The sequence below is a fragment of the Neophocaena asiaeorientalis genome, unplaced genomic scaffold (assembly GCF_003031525.2).
Source record: "Neophocaena asiaeorientalis asiaeorientalis breed wild unplaced genomic scaffold, Neophocaena_asiaeorientalis_V1.1 scaffold91, whole genome shotgun sequence".
NCBI lineage: Eukaryota > Metazoa > Chordata > Mammalia > Artiodactyla > Phocoenidae > Neophocaena > Neophocaena asiaeorientalis.
Genome location: NW_020173198.1, coordinates 1266097 through 1273247, shown reverse-complemented (window position 1 = coordinate 1273247; position 7151 = coordinate 1266097). Strand labels below are relative to the sequence as shown.

Below are 7151 nucleotides of genomic sequence, written 5' to 3'. Positions count from 1 at the left end.
CAGGCCAGATTCCTGCTCCAGATCTTAAGATCACAACTAAGCAAGTAGGTGAATTTAAGAGTGTAATTAAAAGCTCATCAGTCATAACCCTTTGAACCCACACTGGGGGCTGGAGAGGTATTATCTGATACCCACAGGGGAAGCAGGCTCTCACCCTACCCCTCTGATGCCCAGAGGCTGGGAAACCTGTTATTTTGCTAATCAGAGGAAGTTCATTAAAGACTCTAATTTTCCTCCTTAATGGGGCTGCTAATTGGGACCAATAAACTTTCCTTATGAGCCCCATAGACAACCAAGACTGCCTGGAACACTTAAAGAGTTAAAAAAAGAAAGTAACCACCCTGATTTCCCTGAGGGGACAGGGCCCTCCAAAAGACTGGGGCACTTTCCCGTTATCCAAGCACAGAAAGAAGGTCGAAGCTCGGGCCAGAGGTAGGGAGAGGGGGCAGTTTAAAGCCATCGGGGGCTTCTGCAGGAACTACCTTGAGAGGGAATTGGAAAGGAAAAGAGAGGCGGGATGAGTGTGTGGAGACCACCGGGCAGCTGACAGCTAGCTGACACAGTGCCCGCTGTGCTGTCCTCATTGTCGCACCCCATCCTCCCCACAGTCCTGTGAGGAGACCCAGGAATCAGGCTGTCCATTTTCCAGATTAGGAAATCAATGCCCAGGGAGATTTCTCCAAGGTCACAGGCTGGGAAGTGGCAGAGCTAAGACCAGATATGCAAGGCTCTGTGTCTGGCTTGTCGCAGCCTCTAAGAGAGGGAAGTGACCTTGAAAGTCATGTGAAACTCATAAACGTGGGCAGCTGGGGAAAGAAGCTCAGACAGAGCCTGCTGGCCATGGGAACGGGATGGAGAAATTCCTGGGATCAAGAGGTTTCCCTGGCTGTAAAAGGAGAGGTTGGATCCTGACAATCTGTAGCTGTGAACTCGAAACAGAGTACTCCCCACTGAAGGCTTCCACTACCACTCCCATCCTGGTACCCCTTCCTCTAATCCATCTTCTCTTTCGTTACTGCTGTATCCCATCCCTAACACGTAATAGGTGCTCAATAAATTTTGAATGAACGAAAGATGAATGAATGAGATGCCCCTTGCTCCTAGAAAACCTGTTTGGTCCAATGCCTTTAAAGGGGATGGCAGCAGAGGAGCAGGAGTTCAGAGTAAAACACAGGCAGTTGTCACTCCAGAGACAGTCATATGATTCCATGATGAGGGAACAGGGCCACAGGAGCTAAGTGCTAGGAGGAGAACTCCCAAGAGAGACCCTGGGGAGGGCCTGGGCTTTGAGTGGCCATGTGGGATAACCACTGTGTGTATGGGGGCGATGGTGCAAGGACTTGTGAGAAGGCAGCAGGGTGGTGACCAAAGTGAAGCAGGAGCTAGCTGAAGCCTGCCAAACAGCAGTAGGAGAGACAGGACTTAGATGTTAGGAAGTAAATGAACTTCTTCATCTCCGCAGCTCCTTAGGCTATGAGAATCCCCCACCCCCATCTGTAAGTGTCTTTGGGAAGGTGGAAGCAGGGACTTCTGCCAAGCTGGGGGCTGCCTGACTATGTTGAAGAGGCCTGCTGTGTTTGCTAAGGACAGGTAAGAATTTATGTACCATGATCGTCTCTCGAGAAATTCAAACTCAGCGATCCAGGGTAGAAGGGAAGGGGTTAATGACAAGGCCGACATGGAGTATCAAAGTGGGGAGAACGAGGGAGGCAAGAAGTGCTTGGGCCTGCAGCGGCCTCGACCTCAGGCCAGCCCCACTGCGGAGGGAGGGAGGGAGGGAGGGAGGGAAGGAGAGGAGGAGGCTGCCTCACAGAGAGGTGTGGAGAGCGGCCCAGGGTGACCCTGACATGGAGGCAGCCGCGGGAATACAGCCACCCTGGCCCCGGCCCCCCGACGCCCACACCAGCCCGGACCCTGGACTTCTGCTCCAGCCGGTCCCCACGACCCTCCTTCTGGCTCCCAACCCCGAGCCTGGCATCCTCCCCTCCCCCGCCCGGGGCACCCAGGATTCCCGGCTCTCCCGCGGCGCCCCGGCCCCCGGCCCGGCCCGCCAGGCCGAATTCCCTCTTCCCAGAATGCTCACGCCCTCCCCTCCCCCACAGCCAGACCCTCGCGCTCTTCCCAGAATCCTCGGCCCTCACGGCCCCTTCCCGGCCCCCACCCCTAACCCGGGCGGCCCGGGGGCGGGGGAGGGGGCTCAGTCCCGCGCCCAGCCCCTGCCTCTCGCGCCCCATTGTTCCCCGGCGGCCGTCCCGGGCCCTCCGGGCCAACCCCCCGGGAACCCAGGCGCCCCCAACTCACGGCTCTGGGGTCTGGGAAAGGCCGGAAGGCAGAATCCAGCCCCAGGGGACTTAACCCCTTGAATGCCCTGCCTCGGGGGGCGGGCTAGATGCCGAGGACTCTGGGGTCCTTCTCAAGGGGTGATCCCAGGCTGAGGACCCGGGGACCAGTTCAGGGTGACTGGGACGGAGCAGGAAGTGACCCCAGCTTCCCGGGCCCCTCTAGCCTGGAGTCAGAGCATCAGCTCTATGGGATTTAACCCTTTGCCTCCCACAGCCTGGGAGAAAAAGAGGACGGGAAGCAGGGAGGTGGCTGAGACGACGCCCCTCTCTCCGTCTCCAGTGGAAGCCAGTTCTCGGGGGAACCCAGATACCAGTGAGGGCCTCCGGATTTATGGCCGCCCTCCATTTCACAGGGGCTCCGCCTGCCACTACCAGAAAGCCCTATCTCAGATTTGTTGGCTGCTGGTCTCCGGGGCCTGCCTTTGTTGGGACTCAGACCCAGGCATGGGTCCTGGATGCCTGGATTGTGGGGTGGGAGCCAGGGCTGGCAGGACAGACCTGGAGACGGAACATCCTACAGACCAAAAATGGCTTAGGTGAAATAAGTAGTCACAGCAACAAGCATTTGGGCTGAGGGGACCAGCGCAGCCACGAGAGATTTGTGGCAGCCTGTGTCCCTAGCCCCAGCCTCACTGGGAAGTGTGTGCTGGCCCCTCTTCCCCAGTTAGCTCCCCTCAGAGGAGGAAACTGAGGCCCCGTGGTGGCAGGAGGGAGGAGGGCAAGAATGTTTCCCAGTAGCTCCAGGGGCACCCAACTCAGAGCAAGAGAAAAACCATGGTGGCCTCAAGTCCAGGTTATCTAGGCCCCCAATTTTTATAGCCTTTTTCTCTTTTCCTCCTCATCATAATCAATGATTATCCCCATTTTACAGGAGAGGAAACTAAGGTGTGAGAAGTGAGGGAACGTGCTTAAGCCATGCCATTATTTCAGTTTAACACTTTGGTATATGAAAGCCTATTATTTCTGGGCACTGTGGGGAGCATAACGGCAGGGAGACCTCAGAGCTGAACAAAAATTGGGCTCTCTACCCTCAAGAACTCAAGAGGTTTGATTGTGTGTGTTTGTGTGTGTGTGATAAACACAAAGGAATTACAAATCACATTCACAAAGAGAGTGTGAAAAGGGCTATCTGTCCAGAGATGTGAGGGAGTGAGGGGAGGAACAAACTGTCAGAAATTGCTAAGGGGAGGCAACTCCTCTGGGCCTACATATGCGGTTTAGAGAGTGTGACCAGCAGAAGAGGCCCTGCTGGCCCTGCCTCTGCTCCTTATCAGAGCTGTCTCCTTCCACCTTCCCTAGCAGGCATATCTCCATCTTATCCTTGGCTTCTGTCACCTTTGACACCTCAGTCAAGCCTCAGGGCCTTTGCTCCTCCTGGCCCCCCTTCCCCTGCTCTGTTTCTCAAAGCACGCATCACCTCTGGCACTGCCTTCCCCTCCCGCACACACAGGGGTTAAGATCTGCTCCATCAGGGCAGGGGCCTGGCCTCTTGTAATCACTGCTGTCTCCACTGCACCTAGAACAGTAATGGCAGGTAGTAGGTGCTCAGTGCGTGGAATGAAGTCATCCTTCTGCCTCTTCCATCTGTTTCTGGATTAATCCCTAGGCTGGACAGATGGGGTAGAGTTGGGCAGAGCCTCCACTGCACGATCACATTCATTCCCAGACATCCCCACTCTCCCCTTTGCTCGGAGGGACAGGTGAGAAGGAGGCCGACTTGGGATCAGAGAGGCTTGTGGGCAGATCCGGCCCTCAAGGCTCTCTTCTGCCCTCCCAGGGCTGCAAAAGCCTGACCTGGCCGTGGGGCAGTAAGTCGACAGGAAAGCTGTGCCCTGGAGGCTCACAGGAGAGTTGAATTTGGCCTACAAGGTTTTGGGGTTTTTTAAAAACTGAATTAATTGCCACATTTAAAAATTGGTACATTTCACATAAAAATTCAAATTTTGGAAAATCCAAAGATGTGGCAACATCACCCAAATTTTCACATGGCAACAACTGGCTGGGCGGTAGCTTCCTTCTTTAGAGGGGCACGGGCTTTCCAGCTTGTCACAATCCTTGTCACTCCTCTTGTATTCCCCAACCGTGAGGCTGAAAGGTGGTTTCAGTATGTTAATCATCTTTCACTGTTGATGCTCCAGCACCCACTTAACTGTAGCTATTGATTCTGTACCCCTTGATCTGTGTCTACCAGGTTCAGAGTATAAATAGGATCATGTCTGCTGACGTAGTTCCTTTCATTATTCACTATATGCTGGGCACTGTTCCAAGGGTTTACATGTAGTAACTCCATGAACCTTCAAAACAACTCATGAAACCAATATTATTATTATTTGAGGATAGAGTAAGTCACTTGTACACAGCTTACTAGTGACAGAGATGGATTCAAACCCAGGCATGCTGACTTCAGAACCATCAGGGCTCAGGTTGGCTCTGTGTGTGTGTGTGTGTGTGTGTGTGTGTGTGTGTGTGCGCGCGTGCATTTCTGAGACCACAGGGTAAGCCTCTCAGCCCCACCATTCTCTCCTCATCTTGCTCCACAAGCTGGAGAGAGGAATTGGGAAGGGCAGGGCACTCCGGATGGGCCAAGCCATTTTCCAGAAAGTTTCCTGTCCTGCTTCTAGGGAGGCAAAGGGCGCTCTGACTATAGACGACAGTGTGCTGTCCTGTTGCCTATAGTCAGCTGGCACAGTGGTCGTGAAGGAGACCCTCCTGGCAGGGGAATTCCTGGAAGGATGAGGATTGGATTGACTCCCTGCCTTTCATGGACAACCCACTGCCATGTTCTTCTTGGTCACAGCTCACGAGCCTCCCACATGGCCCCTTAATACAGGGCCTTGTGCCCCGAGGCCCAGGTTGCTTTGAGAGCAGTGAGGTCCTGGAGGTAGATCCTGATCCAAACCCTGCTCCATCCTCACTGCCAGTATGATCTTGGGCAAGTCACTTTGTCTCTTGGAGATTTAACTTCCTCTTCTTTGGAAAGAGGATGAGCCTTGGTTTCCAAGGGACGGGAGGGTTAAATGAGATGATGCAAGAATTTGGAGCTGACCAACTCTAGCCACGTCTGCCTCAGTCTTCCTCATCAGAGGGCACAGCCCTCAGCCTGGTGGGCAGGAGAGCCAGGAGTCTGGAAATCTGGGTAATGTCCTGAGTAATCTGGGAGGACTTGGGGCCACGACTAGACATTCCAATCCCCTGCTGTATGGATGGGGACGCTCTCAGGGCAGGATGCAAGGACTGGGAAGGTGAAGCTGGAGGAGGCCACTCACCTCACCACCCCAAGCACCTTGTCACCAGGACAGCTGTCTAACCACAGGCAGAAAGGCTGCCAGATGCTGCCACCAGGAACGGATGGGGCCTTCTTCCGCGGAGATGTGCGTGCCCACAGGGAATATTGGGAGCTGCTATTCAGGAACGTGGTTCTCAAATGCGGGACAAGAGCTGGGTCTGGGGACCTGGAGGTCCCTTCCACCTCTGAGAGTCTGAGATTCCAGACTCAGGAACTGTTCAGGTGCCAACGGTGGCTCCTAAGGCTTTGTCACAACAAGTCCTTCCCTCCTGGTGCCTCCCGACCACCGTGTCCCCTGAGCTCAGAACCAAGTCCTTCCTTTACATTCTCTTCCTCAGAAATCTCCTGTTGCATGTGGTCAGTTCCAAATCCTTAGCTGTTAGCTGCCCAGCTCTGCCCCATCCTCAAAGCCTTAGCTCTTTCTCTCCATCTGCCGAACAGACCCGTCCACTTCGCCCTCATCCCAGATTCACCGGCTCCTTTTCCCTACACGATACCAAGCCTGGGGGGGTCCATCTTCTGTACCCCTTAGCCAGTAGGTCCTCAGGCCTATGGCACCCCTGCTGAGTCCATCCAGCTCTTCCATCCGCCTGCCCCAGGCCACTGCAGCCCCCTGGTTCTCATTCCTGAATTACCACAGTGACTTTCCAGCCAGCTGTCCTGCTTCCAGTGTCCTTTACTTCTCCCCACCCATCTGGTGCCCATGGGTCTCCCCAAAGGCACTGCAGTGTTTGCCCTCAGAATGACTCCATGGTCCTCATCCTCAACAGAGATGGTTTGTTTGTTTTTTTAATTTTTGGAAATTACGGAACTTTTCTATTTTTATAAAGTTAAAATAACTTTGATTAAGCTACTGAAGACCACATATATCATTGTATAAATAAAATTAACTTATATATTAAGTAAATGTGTATATTATATATATATGTGTATATTATATATATATATAATACAAATGAAGAGAAATGAAATCTTTGTATACTGTTTTGAAACCATTAAGGTATGATCTGAACTAACTCTAGTCGCTAAGCTTTCAGGGCCTCAGTTACCACCTCTGAAAAATGACATGGTCGCTCAGATGTTCTCCAACCGCAAGAGTCCGACTCTGTGAATAACTTTTGTGTATATCTTGACTATTCTGGGGAGTTTGCATAAGTACCTGGAAAGAGTTACTTCTGGGGAGGAGAAGTGAGAATCTGAAGTAAGAGCAAGACTTAGCTTTGTAATCTTTTGTTCTGTTTGATGATTTCCAATTTAGAGAAAAAAAAAAACAACCACTTTTTTTTTTTTTTTCTTTTGTGGTACGCGGGCCTCTCCCTGTTGTGGCCTTTCCCGTTGCGGAAGAGCGCAGGCTCCGGACGCGCAGGCCCAGCGGCCATGGCTCACGGGCCCAGCCGCTCCACGGCACGTGAGATCCCCCCGGACCGGGGCACGAACCCGCGTCCCCTGCATCGGCAGGCGGACTCCCAACCACTGCGCCACCAGGGAAGCCCACAACCACTTTTTAAATGGAAGGTTAGGAG

At 53.2% G+C, this 7151-nt stretch overlaps 1 protein-coding gene across 3 annotated transcripts in view; it reads right to left on the bottom strand.

Moving 5' to 3' along the window:
* ZNF629 (zinc finger protein 629) overlaps positions 1 to 2438 on the bottom strand; it is an 8742-nt gene extending 6304 nt beyond the window's left edge. For all 3 annotated transcript variants that reach the window (XM_024744586.1, XM_024744587.1, XM_024744588.1), the window contains exon 1: positions 2302 to 2438. The gene's annotated coding sequence lies outside the window, so the exon portion shown is untranslated. The remainder of the gene's footprint in view (positions 1 to 2301) is intronic.
* Positions 2439 to 7151: the final 4713 nt, after the last annotated feature.